Genomic DNA, 23,057 nt, shown 5'->3' with positions numbered 1-23,057 from the left:
CAAATATGTACACATAGCAGTCTCGACTAAATTCAGGTAAGTGTTGGGTAGGAACATTATTTATTATTTTATTTTCCTTTCAAAATGCTAGGCTGTGCAGAGATACTTTCATAAACTGAGGAATTGTATGATGATTCATCTCAGAAGATTAAAAATTAATAAACTTGTTCTGAAAGAATCAGTATGAAGGGGCAAATCAGGCTTGTCCAATATTCCTCTAGTGTAGGGATTTGTAACCCTTTTCACACCAAAGACTGGGAAAATCCAGTGAACCTTACAGGCTCATTCTCAGTATATGATTTTTACTGAAGTAAAACATACATATCATACAATTTTCCACTTTTAAGGGTATAGTTTAGCAGTGTTAAGATCTCCAAAATGTTTTTATCATGCAGAATTGAAACTCTGTATGGATTAAACAACAAAGCTCCTTTCCCCCTGTTCCCAGCCCCTGGTAACAACTATTATGCTTTCTATATCTACACTGTAAATAGTGTTGCTATGAACATGCACATGCAAAGATCTCTTTGAGAACCTCACTTTTTTGGGGGTAAATACCCAGAAGTGTGATCGCTGATTATCGTATGATATTGGTATTTGTAATTTTTTGAAGGAAGTCAGTATTGTTCTCCATAAAGGTTGCACCATTTTACAATCCAACCAACAATGCACAAGGGTTTCAACTTGTCCATATTCCTGCTAATACATTTGTTACTTTCTGGTTTTGTTTGTTTTTTATAGTTTCTATCCCAATGGATGTGTGGTGATATCTCACAGCAAAATGAATTTCTCTGATGATTAGTGATACTGAGCATCTTTTCACGTTTGCTGGACTTTGCATATCATCTTTGGAGAAATGTTTATTCAAGTTTTTAACCTACTTTTAATTGGGTTACTTGAACTTTTGTTCTTGAATTGTAGGAGTTCTTTATATATGCTAGATATTAACCTCTTATCAGCTACGTGATTTACAAATATTTTCCCCCATTTCATGGGCTCTCTTTTTACTCTGTTCATGATATCCTTTGACAAATGAAAACTTTTAAGTTTGATGAGGCCTCATTGGCCTATTTTTGCCTTTGTTTCCTGTGTGCTCACTGTAATTTTTATACATTTATAAAATAAAATACTTAGGATTACAAATAAATTTAATTATTTTGAAACATATTAGTCAAACTATAGAGACTATAAAATTCAGTTATGTATGTGATCATATTGATACATCAAATGATGAAGTCTTAAGGCTGGACTAATAAGTAGCAAAATATTGTGGTAGTTTTGATTTTAAATGTGAAGCAGGTTCACTCTGCACTGGTTCCCAACTTGCTTTTGTTTGATGAGATAGAACACCTATACATAATGAGTTATATGAAGTAGATTTATTACTTACAAATAGACAGAAAGAGACAATAGAAGCCTAGTATTGCTTGTAAGCCAGCCTGTCATGGATCAGGAAAGCTGCCCAGGGTAGACAGAGTCTTATCTGTGCATACCTTAATTGCACCATGGCTAAGAGGCCCTGGAAACCAGCACATAATGGGTTTTATAACCATAGAGTTCCATGGATCACTGGGTTAAAGCATTGAAGGACATTCTGTTTCTAGGGAAGGACTGGGAAAGAGACCAGGCTGTTCAAGATAGTTCTTTCTTATCTCAGGACATTGCATTCACAACACATTCTGCAATCATTCTTGAGAACTCTAAGTGAGAAAATGGGGAGAAATTGTCTAAGGTCACCCAGAGAATTATTCTCCAGTCAACATATTTCAATATATCTGCAGCAAAGTAATGTGATATGAAAATATACAAAATTTTAATTGGCGACAAGATAGGCCAGGCACTCTAATACTACTTTGTATTGTTTGCATATATCTAAGATGTACTAAATTTCAGTTAGATATATTAGTGAACATAAAGATTTAACTTTTTTGTTCCCCTACAAAGTTCGTAGGTTGAATCCCATTGTGGGCTGTGGATACAGAACCATTGTTGTAGTGCTTGGGTGCATGGCTCAACAATAGCTATTAAGAAAAGTGAAATACTAATTTTCCCCCACCACACACCCCTATTATACTCTTCGAGGGCCTTCTATCCAATATTGTCCAAAACAAATTCCACACGTAAGGACCTTAAAATCAATATGGTGCAGAAGACAGGCTGCATAGCAGAAGAAACAACTCTGTCAATGTGTTTATTAAAAAGTCCTTTAGGTGTCAAGATTATTTTACTGACAACAATTAATTTTACTGACAACAATTAATTTGTAAATTAACCTTACAAATATACACATTTAAAAAAATTTTTAAATCTTTTGCAATATTCTTTTCTTATGGATTTTTATAACAAGAAACATAAAGATTTAAGGCCATTCAATAAAACACGTTTTCACAATAGGCATATATGAGTACTTAGCCTAGCCAATCAATCCCCATATTGGCAATGAAAAAGTAATTCCTTGCAAGAAAGAATATTTGTAAAGGAGATATAACTCACACATATGTCTCATTCCTTGGAAACTGATTCAATCAGAGAGCCAAGAAAAATACTGAATAAAATATAAGTTTTCACACTTTATGAACTAGGAAAAATGGAGTGCATTAAACACAAAACTCCAGGAACTACTTCTATTGAATAAAGCAGTAGGGATTCTTCAGTTGGTCAGTTGCCCTAATGAATAGAGTCTATAACTAAATCAAGACCCTAACAAAATGACTTTTATGATGAAAGAAAATGGCTGACAGGAAATAAAACGTGTGTGAATGTGTCTTAAAAGCTTATCAAAACAAAAGAACAATATTTTCAAAGGAACTTTGTAAAAATATAATTTACAGAAATAATCAAATTATAAGCAGACATATTAAGAAAGCAATTTAATTGTCCTTGACCTACTTTAGCAATTGAGTCCTTCTTGATATTCCTTCTCTTTTAGGGATTTCTTTTCATTTTATAATTTTTTTCTGAATTAAAATGTAAAGTGACATCAAGCATACCTTATGATTTTTATTTGAAATTTAAAAGGGTTTATAAGGCTAGAGTTAGCATTTTATATATATATATATTATATAAAATATATACACATCTGTATGTACATAAAAACACACATTATGCAACCACATATATAGATATATAGCATATCTATACTAATGTTTACATTATATTAATTAAAATAGTTGTTTTTTTGGTAATGTTAACTTCTCTGAAATTAACACAGCTTCACAGTAAAAAATAAAGTGGGGTACTGCTAAAGAGTATTTTTAATGTCCTTAAATAAGCAACTTACAATTTCCATAAAATCAATAATAGGCAAATTTATTTTGGGATTTACAGTTAAAACCAACACAAAGAAAACAAACTTTAACCAGACATATGAAATCATTCAGACCAGTGTTTTTGATGTTACTTGCTGGATGACATCTATTTCATTTACTCTAATTTGTAGTATATATGCTTCCTATGAGTGCTAATTCCTATGAGTGCTCATATAATAACTATGTATTGTATATTTCACTTTTATAGATCATATTTCAAGTGTGCTGGTAGAGCTTCTCCTTTGATGGAAACATTTGTTATACAGGTAACTTTTATATGCTTATACAGCAAACATTGCATGGGTGAAAGTTTGCTCTTGAGTGTGTGTGAAACGTTTATTTAAAATGATCACTTACTAGGAAATGTATTTTTTTTCTAAACACAGGCAACTGTTCTAGATTTTGTGTATGGCTTTTTTGATACCCTTATAATTCTCACAACACAATATCCATTCAATAAATGTGTGTGACAATATATTATTTCACTTACATTGCTCAACTATTCCATCAATTTCATCAGTTGAGTATGAAACAAGAAAAAAAGTACACATATATAAAAGATAGATATATCAGTTGATTGGATGGATAGAAGGATAGATACGAGATATATAGATAGATTGGTAAGTGGGAAGGCAAAAGATAGAATTGTGGATGGGAGAAAGAGAGACAGAATGAGAGAGCACAAGAGAAAAGAGAGATGACAACATGGCATTTTAAAACATAGCTTTCTAAAATCAGACCTGTGGATTTGATTGCCTCAATCAGAGTCCTGGATTTATACTTGACTTTGTGGTCATAGAAGAGTATATATATATATATATATATATATATATATATATATATATATATATATGTATTTAAGATTCATTTTTTTTCCAATTTAAAAAACATAATAATTTAAACAGAAATATAAAAATCAACCTAAAATGGCCAGGCACAGTGGTTCACGCCTGTAATCCCAGCACTTTGAGAGGCCGAGGCAGGTGGATCACCTGAGGTCAGTAGTTCAAGACCAGCCTGGCCAAAATGGTGAAACCCCGTCTCTACTAAAAATACAAAAAATTAGCCGGGCATGGTGGCAGGCACCTGTAATCTCAGCTAATCGGGAGGCTGAGGCAGGAGAATTGCTTGAACCCGGGAGATGGAGATTGCAGTGAGCCAACATCACGCCATTGCACTCCAGCCGTGGTGACAGAGCAAGACTCTGTCCAAACGAACAAACAAACAAATAAAAACCTAAAATGTGTATAAATGCCTTTAAAAAGTTCTTATAAAAAGGGCTTACTTTTAAATGAAATTCTTGCAATTACTTCAATATCTTTTTTCTTGTATTTCTTTTTTTTTTTCTTTTTTGAGACAAGGTTTCACTCAATCTCTAAGGCTGGAGTGCAGTGGCACAAACTTGGCTCACTGCAACCTCTACCTCCTGGGTTCAAGCGATTCTCCTGCCTCAGCCTCCCAAGTGACTGGGACTACAGGTGCACATCACCATGCCTGGCTAATTTCAATATGTTTTACAACTTAAAATAACACCCACTACAAAGAGTAAGAAACAAATGTTTTCAGAAAAATGGGGAGAGTATAGTTATACTTTTTGAGGCATTCCTAATGTTATTAGCATGTTTTCTTTCTACATTAATCCAAAGAGCACAATCTCCTGAAAATACAGTGCAAAGAGGTATATTGTGAAGAATGAGAGTAGAAATGCATAGTCTTGACCAGTGAAACTGACTTTGGGGAAAAAGAAGTATTTTAGGGAAGGGAATAATTCCACAGGTGGTGCACATTGGAGATTGTTTATCCACTTATGTTTTCAAGTTTCATAATAAACCAGAGAAGTAAGCAGAAATTGTAACAAGAGAATATATATTTCTAGATGATGAATCTTGTAAAATTAACTTCTTTCAGAGATAAATATATGAAAATATTCAAACATGGGCCTTCTCAGTGGAAAAAAACTATAAAAAAGGAAAAGTTAAAATTATTATGTCTAGACATGATATACACAATATTTCAGAGACAGTTTTAGAAATTTCTTGTCAATATTAATGAATAAAGGAAGATTGCTGCAAGAGATTTTCATTTACATAAACTCCACTTTCCCTGTGGAGGGACTACATCTTGAGAAACATTGCCACCTTTTTGCTGTGCCTGTTCATCATGTTGGTGAATGGCATCCATTTCTTAACTCTTCTCTATTAGGTAGAAGTAATTTACTATAAGTTGCAAGTGTTAACTGAATCATTCATGTTCTTGTTTTATTGTTCTACCCTGTTTAACAACAAGTCTAGCTAAATACATGAAGCCTGAAAATGTGCACTTTCCTAGGTGTGATATCCTGGTATTGAGACTGGTATTGTGAGCATTGCTGGAGATGGAGAGTTTGCAAGGACTTTGGCCACAGATTTTAAATGTTCTTTACCAAATCCACTTTCAGTGTCAATGCTTATATTGTAGTTCCATATGAACGTATCTACTTTTTTCTTAGATTGGCCCAGACTCAGGAGGTAAAGAAAAACACACTATTTTTACCTCTCCTTATAAAATAACATCAGAAAATTATAATCACTACTTTTTTTTCTTGAGACGAAGTCTTTCTCTGTTGCCCAGGCTGGAGTTCAGTGGCACAATCTCGACTCACTGCAACTGCAACCTCTGCCTCCCTGGTTCAAGCAATTCTCCTGCCTCAGACTCCCAAGTGGCTGGGATTACAGGCATGCACCACCATGCCTGTCTAATTTTTTGTATTTTTAGTAGAGGCGGGGTTTCACCGTGTTGGCCAGAATGGTCTCCATCTCCTGACCTCGTGATCCACCTGCCTCGGCCTCCCAAAGTGCTGGGATTACAGGCGTAAGCCACCGCACCCAGCCATAATTACATTTTAAAAAATATAATACCTGTGATTTATGTAAGATAGGTAGAACACAGAATTACTGTCATGAAAATTAAAATGTATTAAACATTATTTTAGATTAAGATAGAGGCTATATAAAATTGAAGGAGTAATAACTTAAAAATCTTTGAACTATTTTTGCTATAGAAGATAGGGAACATATAAACACAAATGAAATAAGTAATGATATAATGGAAAGTTAATGATAACCTATTATAGGATTAATAGATAATCTTGGTTGATTTTAGAAAATAAACACCAATTCTCCACTAACTAAAATAAAAATACTTATGAACTAGGAAAAAGGTAAAAAGTCTCATGAATGCACGTAGAAAGGTAGATGCATATTCAAAGAAAAATAAAAGCAAAGCAGTGCAAAACAAAAACAACAGCAATTTCTATACCTTGATGACACTGGCAAATTTGAATCAAAGAAAAGCATAGAGAAATAAAAGCCAGAGTAATAAAAGTCAGATTAATGTAAGACGTCTTTGTTATAGAAATAAATTTCAAAAAACAGTGGGGCAACATTTCTAAACTTTGAGGGCAAAATGTTTTGCCCCAATACTGGAATATTGAGATAAGTTTTCTTTCATATCTTTATATGATCTTGGACAATTTCAGATATCCAGCATCTCAGGGGATCTGAGATGATTTAGGAATAGGAATATTGACTCAGGTTAGGTACCTTGCAAGGAAAGCCTAAGAGAGGAATTCTTGTAAAGGCAATTCTTAAGGTAGCATTCGTAGAAGCGGAATAGAGAAATTGACTGGCTAGACAACGAAGAAAGAATGAGATCTTAATTAGAGACAAGAAGTGGCCCAGTTTCATAGGGCAATTGGAGCATGAGTGGCACCATAATGTTGGAGCTTCTTTGAGGGCACGCCACCAGCCTTTGTACCTCTGTGCCAGTCAGAGGGACACTGGATGACTGGCTGCCCTGGGAGCCAAAACTTCCCAGATGAAACACCTCTTATTTAAGTGAGGGCAATAACCTAATAGAGACAACTGTGTGCCACTAGCAGCCAGCAATCAAAGTAAGCAGAGAATGGGCACGACAGCTCAGTGAAGCGGCTCTGACTGGGGTCCAAGACATCCTTACATTTCCTCCCCTACAATGCTTAGTTTAACTTGTTTATTAATAACATTACTGTTCACAATTTCTGTGAAATGTAGTAAAAGGAACATTAATGTGAGGATCTAGAGTCTCTGCTGTTTTGGTTGCTACCAAGGCTATAACAAATATCTATCATCCCTCTTATTCTCTTTGATTCCAGATTCCAATTTCATGCACCAAACACTTCTGCTGAGCTCACTTCTGAGCAACTAAATAGTGGCTTCCCTAGTAGATTAAAACTGAACCTTATCCATGAAATGTCTGGGTTCTTGATAACCAAGCTTATCTAAGGCTCTGTGTGCTAACGGCATTACAGTTAAGTGTGTCATATGGCAGGGGCAGGGGACCAAGATGGCCAACTAGAAATAGCGGCAATCAGAGGCTCCCATCGAAAAGAGCCAAAACAAGTATGTGAATCCTTCACCAGCAACCAAGGTATCCAGCTTCTCTCATCAGAACTGACTAGGAAGCTGGCATGCTCCACAGAGAGAAAGGAGGTGCAGTGTGGTGTAGCAGCCCACCTGAGAGCCACACGAGCAGGGGAGCCTCCACCACCCAGCCATGGGAGGTGGTGAGTGAGCATGCTACCCAGGCTGGGAAACCGTGCTTTTACCACAGAAATGTGCAACACATGAAGTGGAAGATCCCACTCACAAACCCATGCCACGGAGCCATGCAGATTATCAACAGCCTCTCAGCTGGAATAGGCTTAAGCCTACCTTTGTCTTTTTGACAAAGACTGAACCTACGATTGATTGGAGTACCTGAAGGAGACGGGGAGAATTGAAACAAGTTGGAAAACACACTTCAGGATATTATCCAGGAAAACTTCCCCAACCTAGCAAGACAGGCCAACATGCAAATTCAGGAAATACAGAGAACACCGCTAAGATACTCCATGAGAAGATCTACCCCAAGACACATTATCACCAGATTCTCCAAGGTTGAAATGAAGGAAAAAATGTTAAGGGCAGCCAGAGAGAAAAGCCAGGTCATCTACAAAGAAAAGCCCATCAGACTAACATTGGACCTCTCAGCAGGAACTCTACAAGCCAGAAGAGATTGGGGGCCAATATTGAACATTCTTAAAGAAAAGAATTTTCAACCCATAATTTCATATCCAGCCAAACTAAGCTTCATAAGCAAGGGAGAAAGAAAATCCTTTTCAGACAAGAAAAAGCTGAGGGATTTCATTACCACAAGGCCTGCCTTGGAAGAGCTCCTGAAAGAAGTCCTAAATATGGAAAGGAAAAACCAGTACCAGCCACTGCAAAAACACACCAAAATATAAAGACCAATGACTTTATGAAGAAACTGCATCAACTAGTGTGCAAAATAACTAGATAGCATAATGATGACAGGATCAAATTCACACATAACAATACTGACCTTAAATTCAAATGGGCTAAATGCTCCTATTAAAACACACAGACTGTCAAATTGGATAAAGAGTCAAGGCCATTGGTGTGTTGTATTCAGGAGACCCATTTCATGTGCAAAGACACACATAGGCTCAGAATAAAGGGATAGAGGAAAATTTACCAAGCAACACAAACAAACGAACAAACAAAAAAAAACAGCAGGGGTTGCAATCCTAGTTGCTGTCGAAACAGACTTTAAACCAACAAAGATCAAAAAAGACAAGGGCATTATGGTAAAGGGAACAATTCAACAAGAAGAGCTAACTATTTTAAATATATATGCACCCAATACAGGAGCACCCAGATTCATAAAACAAGTTCTTAGGGACATACAAAGAGACTTAAACTCCCACAATAATAGTGGGAGACTTTAACACCCCACTGTCAATGTTAGACAGATCAACGAGTCAGAAAATTAACAAGGATATTCAGGACTTGAACTCAGCTATATAGACATCTACAGAACACTCCACCCCAAAATCTACAGAACTCTCCACCCCAAATCAACAGAATATACATTCTTCTCGGTGCCACATGGCAATTAATTTAAAATCAGCCACATAATTGGAAATAAAACACTCCTTAGGAAATGCAAAAGAACGGAAATCATAACAGTCTCTCAGACCACAATGCAATCTAATTAGAACTCAGGATTAAGATGCTCACTCAAAACCACACAATTAGATGGAAATTGAACAACCTGCTCCTGAATGACTACTGCATAAATAATGAAATTAAGGCAGATATCAAAAAGTTATTTGAAACTAATGAGAACAAAGAGACAACATGCCAGAATCTCCCGGGACACAGTTAAAACCGTATTAGTTGAAAATTTATAGCACTACATGTCCACATCAGAAAGCCAGAAAGATCTCAGATCGACACCCTAACATCACAATTAAAAGAGGTAGAGAAGCAAGAGAAAACTAATCCAAAAGCTAGCAGAAGGAAAGAAATAACTAAGAGCAGAGCAAAGTTGAAGGAGATAGAGACATGAAAAACCCTCCAAAAATTCAATGAATCCAGGATTTGTTTTTTTGAAAAAATTAACAAAATAGATAGACCACTAGCTAGACTAATAAAGAAGAAAAGAGAGAAGATTCAAGTAGACACAATAAAAAATGATAAAGGGGATATCACCACTGACCCCATAGAAATACAGACTACTACTATACAGATAATATTATAAACACCTCTATGCAAGTAAACTAGAAAATCTGAAAGAAGTGGAAAAATTCCTGGACACATACACCCTTCCCAGACTAAACCAGGAAGAAGTCGAATCCCTGAATAGACCAATAACAAGTTCTGAAATTGAGGCAGTAATTAATAGCCTACCAACCAAAAAAAGCCCAGGGCCAGACAAATTCACAACCAAATTCTACCAGAGGTACAAAGAGGAGCTGGTACCATTCCTTCTGAAACTATTCCAAACAATTGAAAAGGACAGACTCCTCCCTAACTCATTTTATGAAGCCAGCATCATCCTGTTACCAAAACCTGGCAGATAACACACACACACACAAAAATAAAACTTCAGGCCAATATTCCTGATTAACATCGATGCAAACATTTTCAGTAAAATGCTGACAAACCGAACCCAGCAGCACATCAAAAAACTCACCCATGACAATCAAGTAAGCTTCATCCCTGGGATGCAAGGCTGGTTCAACATATGCAAATCAATAAACACAATCTATCACATAAACAGAACCAAAGACAAAAACCATATGATTATCTCAATAAATGCAGAAAAGGCCTTTGATAAAATTCAACATCGCTTCATGTTAAAAACTCTCAATAAACTAGGTATTGATGAAGCATATCTCAAAATAATAAGAGCCATTTATGACAAAACCACAGGCAATATCATATTGAATGGGAAAAAGCTGGTAGCATTCCCTTTGAAAACCAGTACAAGACAAGGATGCCCTCTCTCACTACTCCTATTCAACATAGTGTTATAAGTTCTGGCCAGGGCAATAAGGCAAGAGAAAGAAAGAAAGGGTATTCAGATGGGAAGAGAGTAAGTCAAATCGTCTCTGTTTGCAGACAACATGATTTTATCTTTAGAATACCCTATCATCTCAGCCTAAAACCTCCTTAAACTGATAAGCAACTTCAGAAAGTCTCAGGATACAAAATCAATGTGCAAAAATCACAAGCATTCTTTTACACCAACAACAGACAAGCAGAGAGCCAAATCATGAATGAACTTTCATTCACAATCGCTATGAACAGAATAAAATACCTAGGAGTACAGCTTACAAGGGATGTGAAGGACCTCTTCAAGGAGAACTACAAACCACTGCTCAACAAAATAAGAGAGGACACAAACAAATGGAAAAACTTTCTGTCCTTATGGATAGTAATAATCAATATCGTGAAAATGGCCATACTGCCCGAAGTCATTTATAGATTCAATGCTATTCCCTTCAAACTACCATTGACATTCTTCACAGAATTAGAAAAAACTACTTTAAATTTCATATGGAATTAATTGCTTGTTGATAGAACAAGGGGATACCAATGTTAAGATTGTTTTCAAAAGAGATTTTACTTAGCACTTCTACAAAGAGTATATATGAGTCTCTTTAAATTCAAAGTAATAAATTGGTATTATTATATTTCCTAGATGTTTCCAATCAAGTAGGTGTGAAATAGTATCACATTGTGGCTTAATTTACATTTTCCTGATTACTAATGAGGTTGAGTATCTGTTCATATGTTTACTCAACATGTATTTTCTATTTTTTGCTGCTATATCTTTTCCCCATTTTTCTCTTGCCTTGCTTGTGTTTTTCATATTGGTTTATAGAAGTTCCTTATATACTCTAAACATTAACTTTTTGGCAATTATGGAAAATATTTTTAAAGTTTAGTCTTGTTTTACTTTCTTTTCATAAAATGAATTCTTAGTTTCCATGTGGTAAACTTTGTTATTCTTTTATTTTATGGTTAACAGAATTTGTGTTTATTTAAGAAATTCTTGTTTAATAAATTTACTCAGATCCCAATATCAGAAAAATACCTAATACACTCTTTGAAAATATTTAGAGATCTGTTTTTTACTTCTAATTGTTTGATTCTCAAGTGATGGATTTGTGGTTACTAAGGTTGTTCTTACATTCCATTGTGCATCTGTACCACTTAGATGGTTCATTATAACATGAATTGTTGTCCCACCTAACAGAGTTTGTGATTCAGCCATTCTGTGGTTGGGCCCAAGATTATAGATTCAAACATGTTCTCAGTTTATATTGATGCTCTGGACTAGGCGCCATGCTTTGAAAATCAATTGTGCACACTCTGAGGCTGGAAAACCAATTTAACTTATATTCTCTAAGGATAGTCAATGTAATTTATTTTCTGTAAGGATAATTTATTTTCTATAATTGTTTTAGAATGTCTACTAAAGTAAGTCTATAAAGTTTATAATTTCCCCAGTGACCTAAAATGCCAAATGTCATACATAATTTTTATTTCTTTGTGGTTTTATAGCTCTTTTATTCCATTGATCAATTTGTTTATTTCTGTTTAATAGCACATTAACTTATTTGTATGGCTTTATAGAATAGCAAGTTAACCAATGTATTCTTACTTAGTAAGATTTGGAGTATTCTTGGCCCTTAATTCTTGTATACATTTCATAATCAATATGAACATGTCACAAGAAATCCTATGGGTTTTTTTGTTGAAATTGCACTGAATAATACAACAATTTTCTGAAATTAGATGGCCTTTTTTTTGTATTTTTTCCTCTGTACATATAATGTAATTTAATTATTTCTCTTAGAATTTTCTTCAGGTAGTACTGAACATCTTTTAAAATTTTTATTTGTCACTAAGTTAAATTTGTATATCTATGTCTATCTATCTAAACTTATAAATAAGCAGAATCTATAGCTATGTCACTGCTTTTTTACAGTTTTTATTGTGAAATATGTGTATGTTCATAGGCAGATGCACAAATAAGGTAGTGAGATCTGGTGTAGCCTTAATTTCATGTCCTCTTATGGTAACATGTAATTACAGTACCATATGAAATTTATAAAATTAGTCTTTGTACAATCCAGAGAATTTACTCTGATATTTTAAGGTTAACATACACTCATTTGTGTAGTTTATATGTATTTGTGGTTTTCTCATATGTGTAGATTACTATAATGACCACTCAATCAAGATAAAAAAAAAAACTGTTTCATCACCACAAAACTTCTTTGTGCTATCTCTTCATAACCAAACCCATGCCCTTGTGCACTCTCCCCTAAGCCATATCAACCACTATTCTATTCTCTATCTCCACACAATTTTATCATTTTGACAATGTTATATAAATAGAATCATATATAATTTGTTTCTGATATCGAGATTTTACTTAGCATAATTCTGTTGAGATGAATCTATTTTGATTCATCTATGGAGATTTTGAATGTACCTCTTTGGAGAGTTTTAGAGGTTGTTCTAGGAATCACATTATGAAACTTAATGTGTTAATGTTGCTGGACTTCACAACAAAGCCTTTATAGTCTTGATGCAATTTATTGAACACATAATCACAGCGTCTAAAGGAAACCACACATGATAAACTCTGCTATGCATGTATCTGCCACATCAAATCTGGAAAAGGCATGAACCTACAGAGATGTCAATGTCTCTTGAAGACATGACACCTTGGTCAGTGTGTCAAAGGCCAACTCACGTACAGTTACTTGAGGTGGCTTTCTTTCCATTATTTTTACCTTAAACAGGACAGTTAATTGCTTTTTCCCCTTCCCTACAGTTTGTTTCAATCCCCAGGCAAGGCCTTGAAGTAAGTGTCATGTAGTCATCCTTGCCACGTGGCATGGTTGCATGGGTAGATGTTCAAAGACAGCCCACAGTGAAAGCCTTTCAAGGGGGAATTTACCAATACCCTAGAGCTCACCACAGCAAAAAGGAAATAAAATCTTCTAATTTAATTATTTTTTTTCAGAGTATACCAAATATGGGGGAAAGTATACACTCAAGCACAAAGTAGGTAACAGGTTTTCCAGAGAAGCTGGTGAGCAGGTGAGACCCAATTATTCCGTGAGCTGTTCTTAATTTTGGTTTTTCTACCATGCATCACATGCTTATTATCTGCTAAGAGCTTGATACCCAAGTCGTTCTAACAAAACTACAAAGTAGATGTTATTTTTTCCCATTTTACAGATGATTAACTGAGGCTCAGAGAAAGGAAGTAAATTTGCTCATAACTGCAGAACCAATAGGGGAGGAGTTGAGATTCACAGTGGGTCTGGTCTCTTTTCAGACACTTGTTAACAGTCACTCCACAATCTTGTGGGCTGCTGACCATCCCTCTTCCCATGCCTTGCATCTGTTTGCTGTTTAATAGTCTATAGATCTCTCAGCCTGTGAAATCTCATTTGTACATCCCTCCTATCATCCTCCAAATCAATTTAAAAATCTACAGTATCCAAGGTGGCTCACATTTTAGTCCAAGCATAACTTTGCAGCCCAACTTCCTTCAATCACTACTTATATATCCTTTACTCTCAGTTTTCCAGAACACCCTTGACTAATTTTTTAAAAATAATTTCAACTTTTATTTTATATACAGGGGGTGCATGTACAGGTTTGTTACACGAGTACACTGAGTAATGCATCCATACTGGCCCCTTTGCACGAGGATTCACACTGAAAGTAGAGTTCCGGGAGGAGGAGGAGGAGACAAAGAGCACGTTACTTCCCGGAATGTAAACTGTACCAGTAGGTTTATAATGGCTTTTGGGGAAAACCTCAGCAAAATGTAGGCAGTGATTATACAGTAAGCCACCATATCAGAAATGTGAAATTGAGAAAAAATATACATCTTAGAAAAGAGGAAATAAGATATACTCTATTTGACTGGTGACGTCCTGGTAAAACGATGCATCTTGCATGAATGAAGAACTGCATTTTCAGGTATAACACTCGTATGATGACCAAGGAAACCAGTGCTTGGAGATTTCAGCCCAACATCTTCATCTCTTTGCCATGAGTAAAATATTTTGAAGGCATTCTTAGTCATCTTTGATGATATGCAATCACATATAGGGAATATAGCCTCCTTGGCTTTTTGGCATTTTAAATGTAAGTTTCCATGTCTTAATTACTGAATTATTAAAAACCGAAACTTACTTCAGCGTGGAGTATGAGTAAAGTGGTAAGAATAGGTTAGCAGTTCTACTATTTTAGTGGTATGAAGGAGAAACATAAAAATAAATCAAACTGATTTCAGTACTCTTTTAAAAATATTGTTTTTAAAAAGTTTTTCCTTACAAGTTTTTAGGTACATTTTTGCTTTTGTTTTCCTAAATATAAGTAAACATAATTATACATGTAGTTGATTGGTAATGAACAGTTTTTTGTTAATGAAGAAAAACAATATCACATGTACCTCAGCTCTCAATTCCTAGTTCTTTCTAATTGTTATTAGAGTATTCTAACTTCTAATATCTTTAAGATGGAAAGTCTTATGTATTTAATTCATTTTAATTTTATTTAGTTTACTGAATAAGTTGTAATTTTTCTCCATTTTATATTACAGTTGTACAACTGTTACAATACTAATCTATACCATTTAATGACTCCTAATATATCTGCACAACTTTATATCCAGTTAGAATCTGTCTTATAAGTTACCATTGGGTTTTATTGCAATTCTGAAACTTTGTAATATTTTACAGAATTTCAGAGGTGCAGAGGCTAAGTTACCAAGTAAGTAAATAGCAGAGCTAGCCTCTGAACTTATTCTGTGAAAATTGCTGAGCTATTGTTATTCTAAGGAATATTTTGTTACAAAATTTATTTATAGTTATTTACAAAATTTATTTATAAAATTATTTATAGATAAAGGTTACAAAAATTATTTATAGAGAAAAGACCCAAATAAGGGGGTAATTTGGGACTGAGATTCAGCCCACACGCTGCATATCTATGTGCTATGGCTCCCAGCAGGTTACTTCTGCTCATATAGGTGCCCTTTCTGATTTGTAATCAAACAGCTTAGGAATGGGCTAGTGGCAGCCCACTGCAATATACATGTTATTACTGGTGATCTTCTTATGCTGCTCTACATAAAGAAAACTCTAAGCAGCTGCCCTGTATTATTAAGTGTGATCTACTACCCCCACTCCTATTAATGAAAATTGAGAATCTTTGAATATAAAAATATCCAGCCTTGACAAATGGTCATGTTGAAGGAATTAAAATAGCAACCTTTTAAATGCTTGTTGAGTCCTTTAATTAATGTGAAGCATGGTGAAGGCAAATATTCAAAGATGATTGTGGAGATAGGATTTACACCTAAAGAATCATGTAGTAGCTACATTGAGGCATGGATCCCATTTTCATTTAAATTTATTTTATTCATTGAAAACCTAAATTCAGAAATGATAGCTAGAGAAAATATGTAGGCCATTACAAATCTTAATTCATTTTCTTAAATTATTCTTGCCTGCATTTTTTTACTTCTCTTGGATTAATGCCACATACTGAATGCTTATATATTTATTTTGCCTCTTGAGTAAGCACATGAATATGAGTAAATCAGTTTTCCATAGGGTGTTGTGAACCTTATTCCCATTAATAATAACTATATCTATTAAGTGCTTTAAAAAATACATTGATTTTTGTAATCTCAAATGAGATTTATTTATTTTTTTGGAAAACAAGACAAAATATTCTTATTTATAATATCTTGTGCTAAGTAAGAAACCAACATACCATTTTTTAAACCGCATAGCATAACAAATGCTCTGGTCATTTTGCTACACTGATAAGAAAATTGGTTTGGCTCAGTTAAAATGGGGAAAAAGCTGAAAGCCACTGATGTATGTCAGTGTGCTTAAAGTGGCTGGACATTTTGACCATAAAACATTGATTTGCACAGACTTACTGAAACCACCTTTGCAAAAATTATAACAGTGAGAAAATTATAACAGTGAAACAGATCTGTTCTAACCAACTCCAACTTGCCTTAACCTCCAAACTGCCCTTGGTCATTCCTGTGTGTAGGTAAAACTAACTTTGGGAGATATTTAGTTTACAGTTTAGATGATAATAACCCTTTCCAAAACTAAATCATTTTTGTAAAACTAATTATGAAAGACCACCAGGTTAGGAAGATGAGAGGGTCCTGAAATCCGCTAAGAGTATAGTTAAATGATTAGCAGCCATTATTCTGGAGGTCACAAAATTTGTAACTCCTCCAACTGTTCCTGCAAATAACATCAATATTATACAATCTAAGATTGCCCTTTTGAGATGCCTTTTCAGGCTTTTGCATTTCTGATGACCAAATTGCTCCACCTGGACCAGTGACTCCTCTGTGGCCTGCACACAGAGGCCGACTCAGCGAATCAGGACCATGTTGCACAGCCCTGTGATTGTATCCCCAACCAATCAGCAGCTCCCATTCCCTAGCCCCCTGTCCACCAAAGTACCCTTGAAAAACTGTAGCCTCCAAATTTTGAGGGAGGCTTAATTGTGTAAAAACAAAACTCTGGTCTCCCATTTAGCTGGCTCTACCTGTATTAAACTCTTTCTCTATTGCAATTCCTCTGTCTTTATAAATTGGCTGTATCTGAACAGTGGGCAAGATGAACCCGTTGGGTGGTTTAATTGTTAGTGATGGCTCATTCATAAATATTTTTTAGATATTGTTCTGAATATAAAAGACCAAAATTAAATATGATTAGTAATATTGAAAGGCACAATATCAAAAAGAAAATGTGTACTTTTAGTGTAGTGATCATTGGATCAATCATTTGAATCAGATATTCTCCAAAAAATGGTTCTGATCAAAAGAGATCAAAGGCGAAGCCATTCTTGGAATAATTTTACTGATCTGGAAAAGACTTTTCAAGATAATTTGCTCTAACCCAATCATTTCATCAACACTGATGTAGAACTCAGGCTCAGATAAAGCAATAGATGTTTAGGATTAAAAGGCAAAGATGTTCACTGTAAAATCTCAGGGGATTTTCCATGGCATGTGCTTTCCCTAAGACATCAGTGAGACCCTAATGATAAGTTCATTGATGATGAACTTACTTAAAATCATGCCAAAGAGAATTTATTAGAACTAGAGTTAAACTGTATATTCACTTATATTATTTGAACAAGGAAAAATTAAGTTTGTAAAACATCCTCCACGTTACAATTATTAAAACAAGTCTTTTATTTTACTTAAGTAGCCAATAAAAGTGGCCAAAATATAAATTAGACTAAAATGGAATTTCTTCTTCAATTAATTGATAGGAAGTCACCTTTTTAGCCTTATGACTATTCATGCTTATTTTATTTTGTCAGTGTGACTTTAGTTTGATCTCAAAGCCATGGACTCTGTTCAAAATATCCATAATGAGCTATATCCATTTTTACAAAAGAAATATAAATTGGCAGAGAATATGCTGTTAAAGCTATCTGAAATTTACACATAAAGCCAACCTCATGTTTTCTTTTCTGCCTCTCTGTAGGCTTCTGTATAGGGATGAAGGGACCACCTATGATTTTTAAATATACTTTTCTTGCAGTAAAAACACTGTTAATGTTCATGATGGTTAATTACTCTTGTGGGAAATACGTTTACTGATAATTTACAAATTTTTACACATTAATATGTTTTCCTCATCATTACACAAATGGTGAATTTAAAAAGTCCAATGGGACTGTGCTTCATCACAGCATGGTGACCTCATGGTGGTCACACTAATTATATAACAGATCAGGACTCTGAAGTTCAGTGACCAAAGAAAAGCAGATGGAAGTGGAATGTTTTAACTGCAGAAATCACAAAATACCAATTCTGTTATACTCTGTTGATCAGGGCATGTGTAAGCCCTCCCAGATTCAAGTGGTCAGGAAACAGATCCCACCTTTTAACAAGAACCCACCTTTTAATTGCTTGCAAGTAATTTAAAAACTGTTTTAAAACCGCCCTGAGAAGGTGGTTATTTACCTACAAATTTCCACCCAAAAACTAATTTCTTCTAAAACTTCAAAAATACATCCGGTTATTGAAAGCTCAAATTTCCAAGTCTATTGCTTAACAAAAAAAAAGTGCATATCAGAGAGCAAGAAGGAATTGTGTCAAAAACTGGAGGTAAAATCAAGCAGATTTTGTGGGCCTAAGGAGTAGGGAATAGTTCAATGTAAAAGTGGAACCGATTCTGACAAATGAAGTTGTATCATTCAGTGACAAGATCATGAAGCTTTTTGTGTGCCGTAGTACTTTTTATGGCTTCTCTTTACTTGTATTTTTCTTATTTTGGATGTCATATAATTTCTTCAATTTATTTATTTATTTATTTATTTATTTATTTTGAGACAGAGTCTTGCTCTGTCGCCAGGCTGGAGTGCAGTGGTACAATATCCGCTCGCTGCAACCTCCGCCTTCCAGGTCAAGCGATTCTCCTGCCTCAGCCTCCCAAGTAGCTGGGCCTATAGGCACTCCCACCACTCCCAGCTAATTTTTGTATTTTTAATAGAGACAGGTTTTCACCATGTTTGCCAGGATGGTATCCATCTCTTGACCTCGTGATCTGCCCGCCTCGGCCTCCCAAAGTGCTGGGATTACAAGCATGTGCCACCACACCCCGCCAATTTCCTCAAATTTTAAAGCTGTCAGTGGAGAACAGTATATGTCTATGACTCCAAATATTCCTGACAAATATTTGCCAGGAATTATCTTTCTTGGTAATTTACTACTGGGTTACCTGACTTTAAAATGAATCTAGTTATGCACAGTTTGTGACTATCATCTATCACAGCATTACTTTTTCCAGGTTCTCTTTTGTATTATTTCTATTTGCATCAAAAATAACTTTTTATTGAAAGATATTTATTATGTGATCATAGTCATGTCTTCATCATATTAGTCTAAATCTATTTTCCTATACACAAAATAAAACCATTTAAAAATCATCTCATAACTTTTCCTCTGTTGAGATTTTCTACATGACTCTTATTCTTTAGGACTCGCATTATATGTCACTCAATCTGGAAATCCATTATTGCCTTTCCCAATTTGGGATTATTGCCTTTATTCTGGGTTTTTACAGCAATCTAAGCATATTTTACTGCCAAACAAAAGTCACACAATTTAACATTAAACAATAACTATTTAAACATTAAACAATAACTGTTCCTTTGGAATTCTTTTGAAAAGAATCAATAAACAAACCTATAATGTAGCAGGTGGTTATATGACTTACACCAATGGAGAGTCTGACTGTGATTTGGAAAGATCCTTTCTACTGGAAATCCCAAGGAACCGGTTACCTTGACAACAGGCAATTTAAAATAACATAAGCCACCCTAAAATGCTCTTTAGCGTTTATAAAAATTTTGTGATAGCTATTTAGGAAACACAAATACTATATGACATACCATTTTAAAAGATTTGAAAACTTGCTCCTTGCTTTTTGTCTCATGTATTCCAATTGACATTTCTGGTTTGTCAAAAATATATAATTATTTAATTAAAAAATGTAGCAGTAATATTAATACTCATTTAAGCCTATGTATCATTTTGCTTTCTCTAGAGTGCTTTCTCATGCTTCAATTAATGATTTTTCTGTATTGTTGGCAGATATATATATATTTTATATATATATTTTATATATATTATATATATTATATATATTTTATATATATTTTATATATATTATATATAATATATATAATATATAATATATATTATATATATTATATATATAATATATTATATATATAATATATATATTTTATATAATATATTATATATATATTATATATATTTTATATATATATTATATATATATTTTATATATATATTATATATATATTTTATATATATATTTTATATATTTTATATATATTATATATATTTTATATATATTATATATATTATATATATTTTATATATATTATATATATTTTATATATATATATTATATATATATGTGTGTGTGTGTTCATTTAACAGATAAAGTATCAGAACCTTAGATAGGTTAAGTGACTGTCAGGATTGCCCAGTGAGTAGTGGAAAAGAAAGAAGAACGTATTTGGGATGATATACCCATACTTTTCTCCATTGGCACCTTTAAAATCTGAGAAGATTAACTTGAACCCGGGAGACGGTTGTTGCAGTGAGCTGAGATCACGCCATTGCACACTCCAGGCTGGGCAACAAGAGCGAAACTCTGTCTCAACAACAACAACAACAACAACAAAAACAGCAACAACAAAAAACTGAGATGATTAAATGAAGTTCAAAATAGAAAAAATGCAAATAAAGAGAAGACATAAAAAGTACTATGGCACACAAAAACTTCATGATCAGGTCAGCGAATGCTGCCACCTCATTTATCAGATTGTGTTCCGCTTACACTGAACAATGTCCCATTCCTTAGACCCACAAAGTCTGCTTTATTTTACATCTAGTTTTTGGCACAAATCTTTCCCGCTCTCTAATGTGCACTTTTCCTCTGTTAAGATTTTCTACATGGCGTTTACTCTTTAGAATTCACTGTACATGTCACTCAATCTGGAAACCCATTATCGCTTTTCTGAATTTGGGATCATCACCCTTCTTCTGGGTTTTTATAGCAATTTGAGCATATCTTTATTTTACTGCCAAGCCAAAGCACACTAATGGAAATCTCGCTAACTTGCTGGGGCTCTTCACTAATCTGCTAGCAATTTGACAGCACTGTCTGTCTTTAGAAAAGCATTTGTTTATGAATTTCCTAGTTTTACTTAACACATAGTACCTAGCCCACAGCTTATTCAGAATGACAAAATCATTGAAAATTAAGAAGAAATTGATATGTATTGGCGTCTTTATTTGTACACTAACTTTAATTGTAAACAGCCTGAAAGTTAAGTTACAAAAATACCTTACTGCCTTGCTTTTTTCCTAAAAGCCTTATATTAACCAATGATGTGACAGTTCAGTAAATACTTGGTGAGTGTTATCAAATCGTACATGTGGAATTCCAATTGTTTTCCTCTTTATCATTGTAGAAAATTTTAGATTCTTAAAATTTGTGATCCCAGATTATAAAAATAATAAAAACGAAAAAGGAACATCTAGATAAATTTGAATTTGAGATAATTTATTATTTTATATAGTTATTTCATGTTTAATTAGTATATACTTTCTAAGGTGTAGTTTTTCTTTCTTCATTATAAAACATTTATTTATTTATATTTCAAGCCCTTTTCTTTTAGCAACATGTAATTTGGTCTTGTCTTTTTTATTCTATCTGACAATCTGCCTTTTAAGTGAGATATTTATACTCTTTATGATATGGTTAGTTTAATTCTGTCATCTTTCTATTTTAAAAATTGGTACTATCTGGCATTTCTTCCATTTTTCCTCATTAAAAAAATCTTACTTGAATCAATTATTTCTATTTTATTTTATTTTATTCATTTATTTGTTTATTATTTCTTTTTAGTAGGAGAAAAAGCATACAAATGTATTTAATGTGTATACACTGGAGCCTTCAGAATGAACACTCAACTTCCTACTGATTTACGGAAATTTATAATCATATTGAGATTACAGAAAGAATGAGGTCTTAGGCTCTGATAAAACATGTTTTGGAAAGGGGAGAAGAAGCTTAGCTAGCAACTTTGTTATGGCCTTGGTAGGCAGCTTTGTTATGTGGATAAAGACTTGCTTAGAAAGAATAGATGGTCAATGTTTTTTCAGCCTTTTAAAAGTGCCAGACTCTCAATTGCTCTTGGAATGGAGAAAGGTATAGAAAGTGGAGGTGGCATGGCTGTCTTAACAGAGATTCTCTACAGATGCAAATTTTCCCCACTTAAGATAAGGCTACTTCTGTCTGGTAGCCAAATGTAAGCCATTTTTAAATATCTCAAAGAAATATATTTTGAGGTAAAATATTATAATTTCCTTCAGCCCCGACTTTGAAACTTAAAATAAGTTTCACATATTAAAAACCAAGCTGACAGTGTTAGCAGAAAGGGGACAAGATGTTGTAGGACTTTTTCTTAGTTTAGCTAAAGATAGAATCCTTGTCATAGGACCATGAAAAATTAAGCTTGCAGACAATTTGAAGGATGAGAAAAATGAATTTCTTGGGCAAAAAGGAAAAATAAAAAGGAAACAGGGACTCTCAGCAGAGCGAGAGTTCTGCTAGTATAGGTTTCCCACCACACAAATTGAATCTCAGGTTCCACCCAGGAAGATGAGGGGCCAGCTTCCACCCCAGTGTTCATTGCAACTAGCTTGCAGACCAGTCAGAGGTTCTCTGGGAACCCTTTATAATTGGCTGTCTCA

At 34.2% G+C, this 23,057-nt stretch overlaps 1 long non-coding RNA gene across 1 annotated transcript in view; it reads left to right on the top strand.

The window, feature by feature from the left end:
- The window catches only part of LOC134729747 (uncharacterized), a 178,610-nt gene that overhangs the window by 116,554 nt on the left and 38,999 nt on the right, over positions 1-23,057 (top strand). The window contains exon 5 of the long non-coding RNA XR_010111155.1: positions 3,517-3,574. This is a non-coding gene — a long non-coding RNA (uncharacterized LOC134729747). The remainder of the gene's footprint in view (positions 1-3,516; positions 3,575-23,057) is intronic.

This window comes from Pan paniscus, chromosome 22, assembly GCF_029289425.2.
Source record: "Pan paniscus chromosome 22, NHGRI_mPanPan1-v2.0_pri, whole genome shotgun sequence".
Taxonomy (NCBI): domain Eukaryota; kingdom Metazoa; phylum Chordata; class Mammalia; order Primates; family Hominidae; genus Pan; species Pan paniscus.
Note: the sequence above shows the minus strand (reverse complement) of the source record. Positions and strands in the feature narration are given on the sequence as shown.